This window comes from Saccopteryx bilineata, chromosome 10, assembly GCF_036850765.1.
Source record: "Saccopteryx bilineata isolate mSacBil1 chromosome 10, mSacBil1_pri_phased_curated, whole genome shotgun sequence".
Lineage (NCBI taxonomy): Eukaryota > Metazoa > Chordata > Mammalia > Chiroptera > Emballonuridae > Saccopteryx > Saccopteryx bilineata.
Window position 1 is genome coordinate 7,912,184 of NC_089499.1, and position 20,047 is coordinate 7,932,230.

The window sequence follows — 20,047 nt, forward strand, 5'->3', positions numbered from 1 at the left end:
GACAGGAAAAGATGAAGAGAAACAAGGTCAAACCCAAAGAGGGGGTACATGTGGGGATCAAGGACAGAGCAGGTATAGGGGGCACAAAAGTTGGGGAGTCCTTGGGTACCAACCAGCTGTGGTAGACCTCACAGAGTCCAGAGTTCTTGAAGAAATATGACCCTGGCAGCAGCCAGCTGGCGGCGGGGACTGTGGCCTGCCTGGTGCTCTGTGTGGCCCACAGGGCTCTCATGGCGACGGAGGCAAACTCTCCAATTTGTATCAAACCCTCACCAACACATCATTAGCCTAGGGAGTTCTAGAAAGTGCATTCCAACTATCTACCAAAAGGATATTCCCTTTATAAGTTTTGCCATTTATAGCTCCAAGCTGCATAAACATTTCCACTTAAAAACTGTCTACTCTTCGGAAAGAACATACAGTATAGTCTTTTCCCCCTTCAGCAAGTTTCACATTAGTGCCTGACCAGGCGGTGGTGCAGTGGATAGAGTGTCGGACTGGGATGCCAAGGACCCAGGTTCAGGACTCCGAGGTCGCCAGCTTGAGTGCGGGCTCATCTGGTTTGAGCAAAAGCTCACCAGCTTGGACCCAAGGTCGCTGGCTCGAGCAAGGGTTTACTTGGTCTGCTGAAGGCCCACGGTCAAGGCACATGTGAGAAAGCAATCAATGAACAGCTAAGGTGTCACAATGCACAATGAAAAACTAATGATTGATGCTTCTCATTTCTCCATTCCTATCTGTCTGTCCCTGTCTATCCCTCTCTCTGTAAAAAATAAAATAAATAAATAAATAAAAAAGTTTCACATTAGTGAGCTGCTAACATCTTACTATCTGATGCTCACCTCATCTCTGTGTCACCTTTTTTCAAGGATTCTAGCTCAGATTCTGCCACTAGGTCCTCTTTTTCACTGACCTTTAGGTTTATTCCCTGTGAACTATCCTTCAGGATCACACACACAACCTTCTAAACACCAAGTATCCTTATCAGATTTAGATGCTATCAGTACCTCATATAATAAACGTGCTCCTCTGCTACTAGTGTTGGGGACATTAAATGACTGCATGCTTTGGGAGTATTTCATAATTAAAAAAAACCCCACAGTAATACATATAAATATTGCTTAAAGTTGTTCCACAAGACATAGTGAAAACCAGCAGATTACTTTCCTGTATGTGCCTTGTTTGGGGGGCTCTAGCTGAGCTCCCCATGCTCCAGCCCCTGCGCGCAAGCCAGTGACCATGGGGTCATGTCCATGATCCCACACTCAAGCTGATGAGCTTTCACTCAAGCCAGATGATCCTGCGCTCAAGCTGTCGACCTTGGGTTTCCTAATCTGGGTCCTCAGCATTCCAGGTCAACACTCTGTCCTCTGTGCTACCACCTGCTCAGGTGTCCAATAATTTCCTGTTATAGTTTTTTATACTGGTTATATTTTTAGTTTATAAGAGGTCTTTCATATTCTTTGAAGATTCCCTTTTCTTTTTTAAAAAATCTTGTTCAGTCTGACCTGTGGTGGCGCAGTGAATAAAGCGACGACCTGGAACCCTAAGGTCCCCAGTTTGAAATCCCAGGGTCAAGGCACATATGGGAGTGGATGCTTCCTGTTTCTCTTCCTCTTCTCGGTTTCTCTCTCCTCACTCTCTAAAGTAAATACATAAAACCTTTAAAAAAATCTTATTTATGTTCAGGGCACATACAAGAATCAACCAATGAATGCATAAATAAGTGGAACAACAAATCAATGTCTCTCTCTCCCTCTTCCTTTCACACTCTCTAAAAAAAGAAATCAATAAAAATAAAAAATCTTGTCCATATTTCATGAATGCAATATTTTCTCTAATTGGTCTCAATATATTGTAGTTAAATTTTCTATTTCTCCTCCCTGCTTTTACTGTTTTCCTCAGAGTCCTTTTCTTTCCTCATTTGTTTTGCTGTCTTCTATGTTCGAGGCTTTCTTTAACTGTCTCGTGATGTTTAGCTATCTGCTCATACCTTTAGGTGTTTGAAAGCTCTGTGTGTGGGGTCAACTTGTGGACTCACATTAGGGTGATCAGACAAGAATCTACTTGCAGACAGATAGGAGCCACTGCCTGCAGATACCTGAAACAAGAAAGGGGAGATGGTCCTACCATTCACTGTTTAGAACTCTGTCCTTTTTTTATTTGGCACCCTTAAAATAAAATGTGAAGTGTTTAACCATTCATTAACCACTAGGTTTTACATAATCACAACAAACATTCGTATCCTGCTTTATAACAGAACTTTGTTCCCACATTCCACCCCTTCTTAATCATGCTTTGTGTCCCTCTGGTTCCGTATCTAAGACTAAAACTCTTGTCTCCTGAAAAGAGTGGGGGAGGATGTTAGGCAGCGAACTGCTTTTCACCCAGACTTTCAACAAATCTTATTTTCAGTACGTATTTGGTTTCTTCGTTCTGGAGCTATTCCAGGGTTCCGCATCGCAAACCCCTTTCTTCTTGTCCCCCCACCCCGCCCCGGCCCCAGGTTCCCCAGGTTCATCGCACATGCTTTCTGTCTTAGACATTCCACTCACTGCTCACTTGCTGATATCTTTTCTCCCCCTTACTCTCATTTCAGTAAGATTACAGGTGGAAATGGAGGCTGAGATTTAATGGAAACGGAGGTTAAAATGCATGTTCAATTTGCTGTGTTCAACTGCTATGCATTTTTCATTTAGAAAGTTCAAAAAAGAAAAAAACACAAAAACCCCAAAAGAACAAGCTGTATGTGCATGAACTGGGTGACCTGGTTTCCAAAAAAAGCTCAGCTAAAAAGAAGACAGGCCTAACTTGGGATACGCCAGCCAGATTGCATCTGAATTCTGTGTTCAGTTAAGGGGAAAACAAAAATGTGTCTTTATCTAGGAGAGGGAGACTAAGATGGGAAAGGAAAAGCTATTCATTGTATGAGAAACAGCTAAAAGATAGTTTGGAAAAGAGTTTTTGGTAAGGGGGGCACCATAGTTGTCTGAAATCCTAGAAGGCCTATCATATGGATGCGTGCAGATCTAGAAGTTACAGGAAAGCAAATTTTAGTTTTAAAAATATGAGTGTCTAAGGGAGTCCTTCACTGCTTCTAAAACTATTATAGGACCTTCCAATTCTACAATCCTGGGATCCAACACTTTTGTGTAAAGATTAAAAAGCCCACATACTCTCATTTGTAATCTGTTTTGAAAACATCACTTAAAACAATGAGATGATCATTTATTGAGTTCCTTTTGCTAAGTACCCATTATACATATTTTCTCATTTTAATTCTCTGCAAGTAGCTACTGTGAATTCTATTCTACAGATTAGTAAAACAAGATTTAGAAGTTAGGTAACTGGCCCAAGGGTTAAATACTTATTGGGGGGGGGGTTGTGCTGTGGAGTTGGAGAGGGACTCAGTAAATAACACCCCTTCTCCCAGCTCAGCCAACTGAGAAGTTGTTTTTTGTTTTTTTTTTCCGTTTGTTTGTTTGTTTTTTTTACAGGGACAGAGAGAGTCAGAGAGAGGGATAGACAGACAGGAACGGAGAGAGATGAGAAGCATCAATCATCAGTTTTTTGTTGCGCATTGCGACACCTCAGTTGTTCATTGATTGCTTTCTCATATGTGCCTTGACCACGAGCCCTCAGCAGACCAAGTAACCCCTTGCTCGAGCCAGCGACCCTGGGTCCAAGCTGGTGAGCCTTTGCTCAAACCAGATGAACCCGCGCTCATGCTGGCAACCCCAGGGTCTCGAACCTGGGTCTTCGGCATCCCAGTCAGACACTCTATCCACTGCGCCACCACCCGGTCAGGCTAACTGAGAAGTTTTTAAAATTAAAAAATATAAAACCTACACACATAACAAGATCATATAGAATAAAATACACAAATACACAAGACAATAAAAGTAAAGCTGGGAAAATCTGAATAAGAGTGGCAGATTATATCAATGTCAATATCCTAGATGTGATGGTGTACCACAGCTTTGCAAGATATTATTACCACGGGGGAAATTGGGCTAAGGAAACAGGATCTTGCTGTTATGATTTCTTTTTTTTTTTTAATATTTATTTATTTATTCATTTTAGAAAGGAGAGAGAGAGAGGAGAGAGACAGAGAGAGAAGGGGGGGAGGAGCAGGAAGCATCAACTCCCATATGTGCCTTGACCAGGCAAGCCCAGGGTTTCGAACCGGCGACCTCAGCATTTCCAGGTCGATGCTTTATCTACTGTGCCACCACAGGTCAGGCTGTTATGATTTCTTATAACTGCATGGGAGTCTACGGCTATCTCAAAATAAAAAGTTTATTTTTTAAAAAAAGGTACAATGGGAAATCAAAATATTATATCACTGATAAACCTAACATTGTAAACTATGGCTTGTATAGGAGGACAAATATGTCCCCCGTTTTAATATGTTGAATAACACAGGCCTATGCAAAGGCCATTCTCTCTACTCATCTGCAATTCTATGCTGTTGCCTCAAATCCCTCCCCTTCCCCATGCGTACAGTAGCAAAGAGATGTGAACTGGTACAACAGAATTTATAAGAAACATTCAATGCGCCACATATAGCTGGTTGGTCAGAAAAGTTAAGACTAGTTGGCATACAGGTATACATCCTTACCTTTAATCACATTTTGCTCTACCCATCTCTGAAACGGTACTTATTGTAATAATGAAGTATTACCAATGAAATGGAATCAGACAGTAAACGTAAAATATTGGAAGAGCTAGGTTCAAAGTCCAAGACAGGACAGAAGGAAAGAAATAAACCTATGGTGTAATGAAATACTCCGAATTAAAAGAGCTAAACTCATGAACACATGCTGGATCAGGATATTTGGTCTCTGTGTACACAACACACACCTAGTACCCGTGCTTACACTACCACTAAATAAGCATGTGTATCCGCACCAGCTACTTAACCACGGTGGTAAAAGACTAGCGTCCACCAAGCATTTAGGGACAATCACACAAATTCCTAGGTACATACAACACCACCAAATTGGCTTCTAAGAAAAAAGCCAACTTAAACTGGAAAACCCAAACCACTTCCACTAAAACTGCAGGAAAGACTCAGTACTCATATCACTTGGTTTCTACAGAGAGTGGATGCAGACCCTCTTCTTGAGCAGGAGCTCTGCATAATATGATCTTAACAAGACTTACTGGCCCTGGATGGGTCGCTCAGTTGGTTAGAGCATCATTCCTATACACCAAGGGTGCAGCTTCAATCCCCAGTCAGGGCACATACAAGAATCAACCAATGAATGCATAAATACGTAGAACAACAAATCAATGTTTTGTTTTTTTTTTAAGCGAAAGAGAAGGATAGACAGACATAAAGGGAGAGAGATAAGAAGCATCAACTCATAGTTGTAGCAACTTAGTTGCTCACTGACTGCTTTCTCATCTGTGCCTTGACCAGGGGGGCTCCAGCTGAGCCAGCGACCTTGGGCTCAAGGTAGTGACCATGGGGTCATGTATGTCTATGATCCCATGCTCAAGCTGGCAACCTTGAGATTCTGAACCTGGGTCCTCAGCGTCCCAGGGTGGCGCTCTATCCACTGCGCCACCGCCTGGTCAGGCCAGATCAATGTTCCTTTCCTTTTTGTTCTTTCTCTTTCTCTAAAATCAATAAATAAAAAATTTTAAAAAGGCATACTGAAGTGTTCCTGTTTGCTTAAGGGGTTCCTCAATATTGCTTTAGTTATTAAGTCTCTGTAACTTTAATACCTGTTAACAGCTTTGTTTGGAAAATTAAGAGTTAAGGAAGTCACTTGAAAGGGAGAAAGATGACGTTCTAAAAGTCAAGGGGTAACTTAAACACACATGTATTGCAACTTCACTCTCCTATACTTTTATTTTTTTATTTATTTTATTTATTTATTTTTTTACTATCCTGTACTTTAAAAAATCATGAACAGCAAAGCATCCTTGAAGCACGCCTGAGCTCTTCTCTTGGGCATGTACTTTTTTTTTTTTTCAGAGAGAGGGATAGATTGGGACAGACAGACAGGAACGGAGAGAGATGAGAAGCATCAATCATCAGTTTTTCGTTGTGACACCTTAGTTGTTCATTCATTGCTTTCTCATGTGCCTTGACTGTGGGCCTTCAGCCAACCGAGTGACCCCTTGCTTGAGCCAGCGACCTTGGGTCCAAGCTGGTGAGCTTTGCTCAAACCAGATGAGCCCGCGCTCAAGCTGGCGACCTCGGGGTCTTGAACCTGGGTCCTCCGCATCCCAGTCCTACACTCTATCCACTGCGCCACCACCTGGTCAGGCTGGGCATGTACTTTTTTTTTTTTTTTTTTGTAAAAAAACTTTCTCTTTAATCAAGGCTTTTAACATGAAAGAGATTTCTTGAATAAAATGGAAAGTTTCCAATACATTGAAACATAAATCACCATACGAACATCACCTGGCAGGAAAACAAAAAAATTTGATAATTTACAAATCCCTGTAACAGCCATGGTCTTATTCTCAGATGCTTCCTCCATCTGCCAAGTGTATTCTGCTGGATACAGAGCTCACCATGGTTTCTGGGGTCACACTCAGCAGAGGCTGCAGCCAAAGAGAACTGCTCTGGCTCGGCTGTGGTGCTGTTGGCTCTGCTCAAGAAGCAAAGCAGACATGAGCACATTAAAACAGTGTATTTTAAACATCTTTAAATACCAAAGTGAGAAACAAGGCAACATGTTATCAGAAAGATGTTATCAAGTGAGGACAGCTGTGTAAAGCTTGAGGCTGAAAACTGGCTCATCAGCTTCATTTCTTTGTCTTCTTGGGCAGTGGCCTCCGGAACAGCAAGATGTGAGGTTCTGGTTCATGGATCATATAATGGACCCATCCCTGACTCTGCTGAACACCAAGATTCCTCCATTCAGATTCAGACATCAAATGGGTTTTAGGGGCCAGCTTGGCTATGTCCTTGGGCAACATGACATGCCGGTACTCGAACTCCTCGTAGTCGTATTTGTCCGAATAGTAAATTTGTTTGTGCGACATGACCGCTCTGTCTGAGGACCATCAGCCCCGCGCCGCCAACCTCCAAACAACTCCCAGCAGCACGCGCTCCCACCTTCTTTGGCCTCGGCATGTACTTTTTAAAAAACATTCTAAGGGTCCCAATGAGACTTGCAACCAGAGGAGCAGGGGGCAGCAGCTCCTCCTAGTCTCACCCCTGAACCTGTCTCCAAGGCCCCCTTTCTCTGATTTGTCAGTGAGCCAATAGCAGCCCCGCGTTGGCTCACTCCTGCCACGTGACTTTTCCTTCCCAGTGAGCTGAGAGCAGCCCTGCCTTGGCTCACTTCGCTCCTGAAACGTTCCCAGGAAGCCAAAGTGGCCCTGCCTAAGCTCTCTCCTATTGCTTCTGCTACCAAAGTCCTTTCTTTGTTTCACTGTCCTCAGCTTTAATAAACATACTCTCAAAATCAACTGGACTCAAGTTGTGAAATCTTTCCTGCATGAAGTCAAGAATTCACACACTACAGGCTGGCCTGGTGCAGGAGTGCTCTGGGCGGGTCCCCATCTGGAAACAGCATTATAACATGACTCAAATATTACTGTAAATAATGTGAGCTGATCCTGTATGCAATGGAGAAAACATAGGTCTTTGGCCAGCAGAATGAATTAATTTGGAAAAAAAAAAATCACAGCCCTGGCTGGTTGGCTCAGTGGATAGTGTCGGCCAGGTATGTGATGTCCTGGGTTCAATCCCTGGTCAGGGCACACATGAGAAGTGATCATCTGCTTCTCTTCCCCTCCCTCTCCCCCTTCTCTCTCTCTTCCCCTCTAGCAGCCAGTGGCTCGACTGGTTCAAGCACTGGCCTGGGCGCCGAGGATAGCTCAGTCGGTTCAAGCATCAGCCTCAGGCGCTGAGGACAGCTTGGCTGATCCAAACATCGGCCCCAGAAGAGGGTTCCCAGGTAGATCCCGGTCAGGGTACATGTGGGAGTCAATCTCTCCTCATCTCATTTTAAAAAGAAAAAAATCAGGAACATACTATTCTTTTGATAAACGTTAAAAAATCAAAGTGGCCTCCATGATTAAAGTACAGATATGAAAAGGAAAGTAATGTGAAGAAGCTGGAAGAATGGATAGGCACTTAAGAATTCTACATTCTACTTTAGAAATATTAGGAACCAGAGAAGATTACCAAGGAAGGATCTCCAAGTTATCAGGTCACTCTAGGCAGGGAGAGCAGGAACTGGAAGTGCCGGTCACTTAGATCAGGAATGACAGAGAAGGGATAGGCTGCAGGGGGAAGATCAAATCAGGTTTTGGCCAAGGTGACATCCAAACAGACATATATTGTAAGAAGTGGATGAATAAATCAGTCTGGAACACAGAGGTGAGTTTAAGCTCAACTGTCACTTCTGTGAGGCATCAGTGTCGAGACAAGGCGGAGATCACTACCGGAGAGCCCAGAGTGCAAAGAAGGGGTAAGACAGCTCTGAGGAAGCCCAACATTCAAAGATCACTAGTAGAGAGAAGGTGCACCTGTAAAGGAGACGGGGAAGGAAAGCGCAGAAAGGAAGAAAGGAAATGAGAAGAGGAGCTGGGAGATGGACGCCTGGGGCCAGCAGTGAGGGCAGGAGTGGCGCTGGGGCACACCGCCCACACAGGCAGGGTGGCACGGCCACTGGGGTCAGAGGCCCGGCTGGCTGCGTCACCTCAGACAGGCTTCCCATCTTATAAAATGAGATCATTCCTTGCCCTCTGACTGCTCAAGAGTTTTGAATTTCAAACATAAAGGTGTACAAGAATGGATACTGTGAACATCATTTGACCAAATCACCTGAGTCACTCGAAATTCCTGAAGTTTCAGTGGGAAAAAGGTGTCCTGTACAGCCCACGCTGATGTTGCTGCCACTGGTGGGTCTTGTTTGGAGGGACGGATCTGTGCTGACTTACCCAGCCTGGCCACCAATGGGATATGACTCAAGGCGACAGGTGCACCCCTGGCAGAGGCGCTCCGAACGGGGAACAGAAGAATAAATGACTGCATGGATGGGCTTTGGAGCAGACTGGAGTTCTCAGCTTTTCCTGACAGGGGCCTCAGAAGCTTTTCCTCACTGGCCTCACTAAATTAAGCGATATATAATACACGTGAGCCTGGCCTGTGGTGGCGCAGTGGATAAAGCATCAACCTGGAATGCTGAGGTTGCTGGTTCAAAACCCTGGGCAGAGATTTAGCAAAAGCTTTGTTGCACCCGGCTGAGCGCAACAGCCTTAAAAGAATAAGATATGATAGATACGTGAATTCCAAACTGCCCTCTTGATGTTCCGCTTATCTGTCAGACCTCACCCTTACTGGACTATTGCCCCAGAGACAGAGGAATTCCAAGAAACATACCAGAACTTTTGCCTCAGTATCCCCTCAGGCTCTCCCAAATACTATATAATTCGCCCCTAGTCTGTAACCAGTGCTCTTCTCCCCGGGAGAAGTGCCCAGCAGGGTTCCTTTCTTCCTTTCAATAAAGCCTGTTACTCTGGTCTTTCGGACTCCCATGGATTCCAAAAAGATACAAATACTTAACTGAAATACAAGTCCAGTCTGATTAACAGAATCCTGGTCCAGAGATGAAAACTCAGAGTTTCGGGGCCAGCTCTACTACAGATACAGACAAGTTGCCTGCTTCACCATGCTTCAGGTTGGAATACAGGGTTTTACTGATGGGGGTAGGGCAAGGAATAGAGTAAAAAATAAAAAATTGAGATTCTCAAGAGAAGCACTATGAATACTAGTAACCGTTAATTGTAGTAAATCACTCTATTAGACAATATTGTACTGTACAGCATAGCATTAAAAGTCACAATGCGTGCCAATCTCTCCATCTGTGCCCACCAAGGGGAGACACAGCACAAGCAACATGGCACAAACCGAGCCAGCATCCAGGCCAGCTGTTCCCTTTTGTGTGACTCGGGCAAATCTCTTTCCCCTCACCCGAGCCTCAGTTTTCTCATCTGCAAATAAGGGGCTTGAACTGGCTGTGCTTTCTCAGCAGGCAGCAGTTGTGGTCACAAGAGCAGCCTCGCACACGTTCACTAGAGCTTTTCCTCTTGAGCACGATGACACCTACACGACGTTGGGAGAGTAACTGTACAGGACATCATTTCTCTGGCCCACAGACTGGTGTACGTGTGGGTTTGGGGGTCCCTTGCAATAACTATGCGGAATCCCTGTGGCATGCACATCTGAGCACCAGAGGCTATCCGAGGTCCCTTCTGGTGAGTAGAGTCTAAGAGTACAGCAAAAGGAACCAGAAATCCTGAGCGCCTTACCTAAGTTTTGACTTCTCTCTCTCTCTCTCTCTCTCTCTCTCTCTCTCTCACACACACACACACACACACACACACCTTCCCATTCTTCCTTGGAAAGACTGGGAAACTTTCCATTTCTAGCCTCGTCCTGGTGGTGTCTTTGGATCAACAAGGATAGTGTAGCATGACACCACAAATTCTGTTCCCGGTCACAAGCAGGTGGGGCTCAAGATTCAACCAGCGGCTTATTCAAGCAGGAAAGGCAGCAGGGCAAAATCTGAACTGGGAGTAATCTGAGACAGGTGTTCCCCAGGAAAGCAAAGGATGCCCAGAATAGTAATCTTTGTGATGGAAACCATTTTGACAATGAACATAAATAAAACATTTTGACAAGTGAACAGTTAAATGCCCAGCCTGTGCAGACAGATTACCCTTGGGATCAGTGGGGCTTAAGACTAAGCTTTTAGACAGTCACAAGAGATGCTGAAAGTGCATAAGTAGTAATCCATAATTTTACTGAGCACAAATTTGAATCATAAAGGCTATAAAGCTGCTGCATAAGAATGAGTCTAATGGACATGTAGTAGGGATGAATTAATCTCTAAAATTCCTTTAGGCTAGAAAGTCAATAATAATACATTTTTAAAGAGATTTTATTTATTGATTTTAGAGAATGGAGAGAGAGAAAGTGGGAGAGGAGTGGGAAGCATCAACTAGTAGTAGTTGCTCTCATATGTGCCTTGACCAGGCAAGCCTGGGGTTTCGAACCAGCAACCTCAGCATTTCAGGTCATTGCTTTATCCACTGCACCGCCACAGGTCAGGCAATAATGATACATCTTTTAAGAGACATTGACATCATGGTACTAAGAACAGGTACTGTAGAGCTAAATTACCCAGGTTCAAACCTAGGTTCTGTCATTTACTTGCTGAGACTGTGGGCTAGTTACTTATCCTCTTTGTGTCTCAATGACACATCTGCAGACTGAGGTGAATTACAGCACCTTCCCCATGGGGTTATTCTGAGGATGAAATTAGCTAACATCTATCTGTAAAGCGTTTAAAACAGTGCATGATATCTATTAAGTGCTATAAAACTGCTTGTTAGCCTGACCAGGTGGTGGCGCAGTGGATAGAGCGTCGGACTGGGATGCAGAGGACTCAGGTTCGAGACCCTGAGGTTGCCAGCTTGAGCATGGGCTCATCTGGTTTGAGCAAAAAAAGCCCACCAGCTTGAACCCAAGGTCACTGGCTCCAGCAAGGGGTTACTCGGTCTGCTGAAGGCCCGTGGTCAAGGCACATATAAGAAAGCAATCAATGAACAACTAAGGTGTTGCAATGCGCAGTGAAAAACTAATGATTGATGCTTCTCATCTCTCTCTGTTCCTGTCTGTCTGTCCCTGTCTATCCCTCTCTCTGACTCACTCTCTGTCTCTGTAAAAAATAAATAAATAAATAAATAAATAAATAAATAAATAAATAAATCTGCTTGTTAAATAAGGTATCCTCAAATTTAGAACTTTATAAGTTATTTTTAAGACCTTTAGGAAAGGGGTCAGCAATCTTATCCATGGACCAAAATCTCGAATGCCTCTTGTTTCTTTTTTGTGCAACCCATGTGCTAGGTGTAGTTTTTATATGGTTGAAAAAAAATCAAAAGAAGACAGTATTTCATGACAGCTAATAGTTATATAAAATTCAAATTTCAGTGTCTACACACAAATTTTATTGGAACACAGACATGTCCATACAATGGCAAAGTTGAGTAGCTGGAACAGTGACCAATGACCTGCAAAGACAAAAATATTTACTATCTGCCCCTTGTCAGAAAAACTTGCTGACCTCTGCTCCAGAGTCACAGGGAACAAACACTATGAAGAGGGGAGTGAACACATTCTCTAGAAAGGAGAAGATGCTGATCACTAATCTAAGACCCTCAACCCCTCCCCCACCCCAGCCCACAGCACACCTGACTTTCTGCTGGTATTCACAGACTCCTTCCGCCCAACTAGTATGAACTGTCCGTCCTTGTGGAATTCTACACTGAGGTAAACGGTCCTTTCCAGAATGCTTGCTCCTTTTAAAAAGGAAATGAGCTAAGCCTGCAGTAGAGGTATTCATATTGGAGCCATTAGGCCTGTATGGGCCTGCCACCACCAATATGCCTTTTTAAATTTCAGTTTCTTAATCATAGTTACAATTATTCTTTCTTCCACCCCCGCCCCCCATAAAGTTTAAGTGCTAATTAGCCTCGGCAAATAATGCAGCCTTGTCCAACAGAAATGTAAGACATGAGCTAGCCGCATGGAGATCCCTGGAAGCATTCACCTTCCTACCCCAGGTGTCAACCCATCGGCCACCTCGCTCAGCATCCACCCAACCTGAGGCCAGATCAGCCCAGGTCTCCACCCCTAACCGAAATCCTATTCCGACCTCAGACGAGTAACACTGTTCCATGTTGGAGATGTCATGCCTCAGTCTCAGGGACTGAATTCTCCTGTTTTTACTTATTACAGTGGACTTCAAACTCCTTGAGGGTGAAAGGATCTTGCACATCCCTTAACTAGCTCAGTAAATATTCACTGAAATAAAAATCCCAACTCTATCCTCATTAGCAGCCCCCAAGGTCAACAGTTTCCTGTGAGGTAGACTAACCCCACAGAAAAGAATGACAGGTTCACTGAGGGTTATAATCCAAACGGACTGCAGGTTCTCCAGTTAGATTTAGAGAATACTGGAGACTGAGCAGGAGATGCTGCGACTTCCTACTTATTCCCTTCTACTTTTTCTTACACATGTAAACAGGAATAGTAAGTCTTCAAATAACCATGACATTGCAGGACTAGTACAACAGTAACCTATTGTTACCTGCTGACTTTTAACAATATGTCTCCATATTGCTATATAATATAGATATTAATTATATGTTAAATGTCATAAACTAACAATCAATTATCTATAGTATTATAATAATGGTATATTAGTAAATTATCTTAGATTACTTGAAGGTAACAGAAAACACTTGTGGTTTAAAAACCTTCCAACCTCACCAGGCCTTGCAAAGAAGCACTCTTCTCTTCCCTGGCTTGAAAACACTGCTCGCCCAGAGTTCGCATGCTCTTCAAGAAGCGTATTTCTCTAATGGCTGCCTGGTACCGAGCATGCGCTCCAAGCGGGGCTCCAAACGTGGGCCTAAGCACAGCACCAGCCTGAGCCCAACGGAAAAAACTATGCTGGCCAGATGAAGGGAGGGACAAACTGGACGGAACCATGATACACACTATCTGAACTCTGGTCTTTGTACTGGGCTTAATGAAGACAAGACTGGACTTTTTCTGTGGTGGAATAAACAGAGATGAGACACTGAGAACTCAGGGGAAGCCTTCCTTTCCAACCTCATTAAACCTCACAATTTCCCATATATGAGTCCTTTGGAATGCTTTCCCTGTGACTCCATACGAGAACACCACTTACACCGGCAACAGAAGACATACTGAATTCAAGGATTACAACACTCAAGTAAAATTGTCAATACTCACCAAATGGATTTAAAGATTTGATGCAATTCCTATCAAAATCCCAGCAAGAAAAAAAAAAAAATCCCAGCAAGCCTGACCAGGCGGTGGCACAGTGGATAGAGCGTCGGATTGGGACACAGAGGACCCAGGTTCAACACCCGGAGGTCGCCAGCTTGAGTGCAGGCTCACCTGGTTTGAGCAAGGCTCACCAGCTTGGGCACGAGGTCACTGGCTCTGCTGTAGCCCCCCGGTCAAGGCATGTATGAGAAAGCAATCAATGAACAACTAAGGAACCGCAACAGAGAATTGATGCTTCTCATCTCTCTCCCTTCCTGTTTGTCTGTCCCTATGTCTGTCTCTGTCTCTGTCACAAAAAATATCCCAGCAAGATATTTTTATAGACAAGATTATTCTAAAATTTATACGCAAAGGCAAAGGAACTGAAATAGCCAAAATAATTTTGAACAAAAAGCATAAAGTGCAAATAGCCAAAAGCACACGAAGACTGTTAAACATCATTAGTCATTAGGGAAAGGCAAATCAAAACTACAAGAGGGAACCATTTCACACCTATGAGGGTAGCTATTTAAAAATCAACAACAACAACAAAAAAACAACCCTCCCCCAAATTAACAAGTGTGAGCAAAGATGTATAGAAATCAAAACCCTTGTGCACTGCTGGTGGGAATGTAAATGGTACAGCCACTATGGAAAAAAGTTTGGCAGTTAAACACAGAATAACAATATGACACAGCAATTCCAATCCTAGGTATATAACTAAAAGAAATAAAAGCAGTTTCAAAGAGGTATCTGTACACCCATGTTCACAACAGAAACGAAAGGGTCTTACTATTAGAGTCCGCAGGCTCTCACTAAAAGGCTTGCCCTGGGGTCTCCTGTCCTTCCTCTGCAGGAACCCAAGGAAAGGCCATCAGCTATGAGTATGTTTTCTGTACAGTAGGAACGGGCTTTCCCTGATCTGAATAAGCAGAAGATCCCCAGTTTTATCAAAATGGCAGAGTAGGTTAGTGTAGAAATCCTGCCACTGCACACTCAGAGGTGTGATCAAATAACAACAAAAATATTGCAAATACTACTACTTAATAATAGGACTTAATACTACTTAATAATATATATATATATTTTATAATTTTATTATTTTAATGGGGCGACATCAATAAATCAGGATACATATATTCAAAGATCAACAAGTCCAGGTTATCTTGTCTTTCAATTATGTTGCATACCCATCACCCAAAGTCAGATTGTCCTCTGTCACCTTCTATCTAGTTTTCTTTGTGCCCCTCCCCCTTTCCCTCTCCCTTTCCCTCCTCCCCCCGTAACCACCACACTCTTATCAATGTCTTAGTTTCACTTTTATGTCCCACCTACATATGGAATAATGCAGTTCCTGTTTTTTTCTGATTTACTTATTTCACTTCGTATAATGTTATCAAGATCCCACCATTTTGCTGTAAATGATCCGATGTCATCATTTCTTATGGCTGAGTAGTATTCCATAGTGTATATGTACCACATCTTCTTCATCCAGTCATCTATTGACGGGCTTTTTGGTTGTTTCCATGTCCTGGCCACTGTGAACAATGCTGCAATGAACATGGGGCTGCATGTGTCTTTACGTACCAATGTTTCTGAGTTTTTGGGGTATATACCCAGTGAAGGGATTGCTGGGTCATAAGGTAGTTCTATTTTCAGTTTTTTGAGGAACCACCATACTTTCTTCCGTAATGGTTGTACTACTTTACATTCCCACCAATAGTGTATGAGGGTTCCTTTTTCTCCACAGCCTCTCCAACATTTGCTATTACCTGTCTTGTTAATAATAGCTAATCTAACAGGTATGAGGTGGTATCTCATTGCAGTTTTGATTTGCATTTCTCTAATAACTAAAGAAGATGAGCATCTTTTCATATATCTGTTGGCCATTTGTACTTCCTCCTGGGAGAAGTGTCTGTTCATGTCCTCTTCCCATTTTTTTTAATAATATATTTTTGACATGTTTGTCAAATAAGAGTCATGACCCAAAAAAGTATAAAGAGCTCTAAAAATCTGACAGTAAAAAAACAAACAAAAACAGTCCAGTGAGAAAATTGGGCCAAAAAAGATATACAGAGAAGATATATATGAAAAGATGATCAACACGACCCACTAAGGAAATGCAAATTGAAATCACAATGGGCCCTGGCCAGGTGGCTCGGTGGACGGGTTTGACCCACCAGACTGAGCACATACGAGAAACAACCAACGACTGCACAACTATAATGAAACAACTACATGGAACAATGAGTTCATGCTTCTCTCTTCTTCCTTCTTCTCCAATCAAAGGAAAAATAATAAAATAAAATCACAGCCTGACCTGTGGTGGCACAGTGGATAAAGCGTCGACCTGGAAATGCTGAGGTCACCGGTCGAAACCCTGGGCTTGCCTGGTCAAGGCACATACGGGAGTTGATGCTTCCAGCTCCTCCCCCCTTCTCTTTCTCTGTCTCTCCTCTCTCTCTGTCTCTACCTCTCCAAAATGAATAAATAAATAAAAATAAAAAAACTAAAAAAAAACCCTTAAAAAAATCACAATAAGCCTTGGCTAGGTAGCTCAGTTGGTTGGAGCATCGGCCCAATATGCCAGGGTTGTGGGTCTAATCCTCAGTCAGGGCACATACGGGAGTCACCCAATGAATGCATGAATGAGTGGAACAACAAATCCAAGTTTCCTCTCTGTCTAAAAATCAATAAAGAAAAAATAATTGTTTTAATCATAATGAGATATCACTACACATTTCATAAAACGACCACAATTTAAAAACAGTGATAATACCAAATGCTGGTGAGGCTGCAGAAGAACTGGGTCACTCACTGTATTAATCAGGGTCCTCCAGATAAACAGAACTAATTGGATATAGGTGTATGTATACAGGATGAGGCAAAAGTAGGTTTAAAGTTGTGAATACATGAAACACTTTATTCTTGTATTGTTATGTATTAATTATTGTATTATTTTCCACACTCATATTAATTTTAAGAAACTAACTCACACAATTATGAGGCTGGTAAACTTGATCCCACACTCAAGCCAGCAACCTCAGGGTTTCAAACCTGGGTCCTCTATGTCCCAGGCCGATGATCTATCCACTGCGCTACTGCCTGGTCAGGTAATAAAGAGAGAGAGAGAGGGAGAGAGAGAGAGAGACAAAGAGAGAGAGAGAGAGAGAAAGAGAGAAGGGGGAGGGAAGGGCAGGAAACATCAACTCCCACATGTGCCTTGACCAGGCAAGCCCAGGGTTTTGAACCAGCAACCACAGCATTCCAGGTCGACGTTTTATCCATTGCGCCACCACAGGTCAGGTGTAATAATACATTCTTAAAATGAGAGGCAGAGAGCCTGACTGGTAAGGTGCAGTGGATAAAGCATCAACCTGGGACACTGAGGACCCTGGTTCAAAACCCTTAGGTCGCTGGCTTGAGTGCAGTGTCACCAGTTTGAGTGCAGGGTCACTAGCTTGAGCCCAAAGGTTACAGGTTTGAGCCCAAGGTTGCTAGCTTGAGCAAGGGGTCACTGCTCAGCTTGAGTCCTCTGGTCAAGGCACATATGAGCTGCAATCAATGAACAACTAAAAGTGACACAACTACAAGTTGATGCTTCTCATCTCTCCCTTCCTGTTTCTCTTTCTCAAGAAAAGAAAAGTGAGAAGTAGAGAACAAAGAAGTGATTTCTAGAGATTTGGGGTGGTGGGTGGGAGGGGAATGGGTATAACTATAAAGGGAGATCTCTGCAGTCAGGGAACAGTTCTACATAGTGGAGGTCGTCAGTAACCTTGACAAGAGCAAATGGTGCTGGCTTGATATAACTTAACTTACTAAAACCTGAATTTCATCAACAAAGCAATCTTTGTATGTTTCCTTACTAGCAGTTGACACTCAGTATCTGTTCAACAAATGAAGTTTCTGAATAAAATAACTCCATATACAATTGAGTCTGTCATGTCAGTCATCATTCTGTTGCCTACAAGTCAGATCCAAATCCTCAACTAGCTCCCAACTATACCCAACCAATTTTATCCCCTACTGTTCCCCTCTTCTACGTGGCTGGTAATTCCCCTAAATCGCCCTATTCCTTCTGCTTGGATTCTTATCTCCTGTTTTTCTAACCAGTGATTCCTCCTCATCCTTGAAGATCCAACTCCAATGCGTCCTCCTCTGAAGGCTGCCCCGACCTCCAGGCAGTCAGTACTGCCCTTCCTGTGGCACCTTTGCAAGCCTTCAGCACACAGCATAGCATGCATTATATTTATATTATCCCTAGTGGATGTCTCCCATCCAGATGGAATGTTCTTCCCACAGGAAAGAAAGGTTGTGTCCTTGCATTTAACACAGTGCCTCATTGTCAACACACTTAAAGAATTCTAAAGTCAATTTCCTCTAAAAGGTAGCTCTCAGTCCTTCATCTGAGATACAAATGATAAAACATCTGGTGAAGTTCACCCCTTCTTTTTAACCTTGCTCTTCTGGCTTTCGACTGCCGGAGCTGGTGGGAAGATGGCACTGGTCCTTGTCTAAAGCACGAGGGTTACTCTCTAACCTTATCTGAAAATTCAGTTAGCTGCAGTAAAAAGCTCAAGAAAAAGATGGTAAGGCTTAGGGCCAGTTAGTGGAGGGCTTGACTCCGGGCTAACATAACAGTGCATTCCCAACCCTAGCCGAAATAAGCCCCGCTATAGCTGTCTCGTTCAGGTCTGTTTCTAACAAGGTAGAAGGTAAGGAAATGGGAGAAGGGCTGTGTCCTTTGTCTTTTATTTTTTGTTTGTTTTTGTTTTCAGGGTCAGAGAGAAAGTCAGAGAGAGGGATAGACAGGGAAAGACAGGAACGGAGAGAGATGAGAAGCATCAATCATCAGTTTTTCGTTGTGACACCTTAGTTGTTCATTGATTGCTTTCTCATATGTGTCTTGACTGCGGGCCTTCAGCAGACCGAGTAACCCCTTGCTCGAGCCAGCGAGCTTGGGTCCAAACTGGTGAGCTTTTGCTCAAACCAGATGAGCCCACGCTCAAGCTGGCAACCTCGGGGTCTCGAACCTGGGTCTTCCGCATCCCAGTCCGACGCTCTACCCACTGTGCCACCGCCTTGTCCGACTGTGTCCTTTATCTTGAATGTTGGATAGTCTGCCCAGCAGCCCAGAACATGGGCAGAGGGATGCTCATCCATCCCACTATAAGCAGAAATGATTAGTCCTCACAAGCCAGTGGAGTTGGAAAACAGCAAGCATAATAAAACTTACTGAGTTCTGTCTGGGGTTTTGATGGCATTTTAAGGCACACTGTCTGAAACCCTCTATTGAAGGAGCTTGAGTCTTTGTGCTTTAGGGGGCCCCACTGGGTAAAGAGACTCCGGAAGGGGGTGAGGAAGTGGCTGACCATCTAGCACTAAAAAAAAGACAATATAACACATGCTATAATGTATGCTGGAGGCTTGCACAGGTGCTACAGGAAGGGGAGCTCACCGGGCAGAAAAACAAACGACCAGGATCCAAGCAGAGGGACTAGGGCTACAACCCCATATAAAAAGCCAGCTAAAACATTCAGGCTTGTCCTGCCTCATCCAACCCCTCCCCTGCCTCCCACCCATGTCCAGCAAGATAGAATGGGAGGAGAAGGAGACAGGAGGGCAGAGGCCACAGAAACCTCTGCGTAACACCTAACTGTGCCACAATAGCACGTGACTTGATGTTTCTTACCAGTCCAGACTCCTCACCATGAGAACTGAAGCTCAGTCTGCATCCAGCCCACTTCCCCAATCACACCTTCCCTGTGCTCCTCTATGTTTCTCCTGCTCTCAAGACACAGCCTGTATGGGGACTTTCATGCCTGGGCCCTTGAACAAGCTTGCCCCAGCATGGAATGCCTCGGCCCAGTGTCTGTCAACATCCTGCAAGGTACCCATCAGACATCATCCTGTCCATGAAACCACCACAAATGCTCTGGACTGGAAACAACTGCCATTCCTTTGATGTCGCGTTAGACCTCTGGCGATACCTATGCAGATACCAAGTTTATCGCACTCTGCCTTGTCTCATAATTAATTGACAGGTATCTATCTATTCCACCAATCCTGAAATGCCAAAAAGAGGGGCTGACTCCCACTCATAATAGGGTACCTTTTGCACCTAGCAAAACACCAGGCAGTTAAACGCACTTCGATACCATGTTGACTGAAGAAACATGTCAAACATAATGCCAGGGGCCATCTGGGGTA

The 20,047-nt window shown here is 43.7% G+C and overlaps 1 protein-coding gene and 1 pseudogene across 3 annotated transcripts in view; both read right to left on the reverse strand.

Annotated features, from left to right (window-relative positions):
- Positions 1-20,047, reverse strand: part of KLHL18 (kelch like family member 18) — a 53,088-nt gene that overhangs the window by 21,202 nt on the left and 11,839 nt on the right. The window lies entirely within an intron of this gene.
- On the reverse strand, positions 6,345-7,082 carry LOC136314307 (cyclin-dependent kinases regulatory subunit 1 pseudogene; annotated as a pseudogene).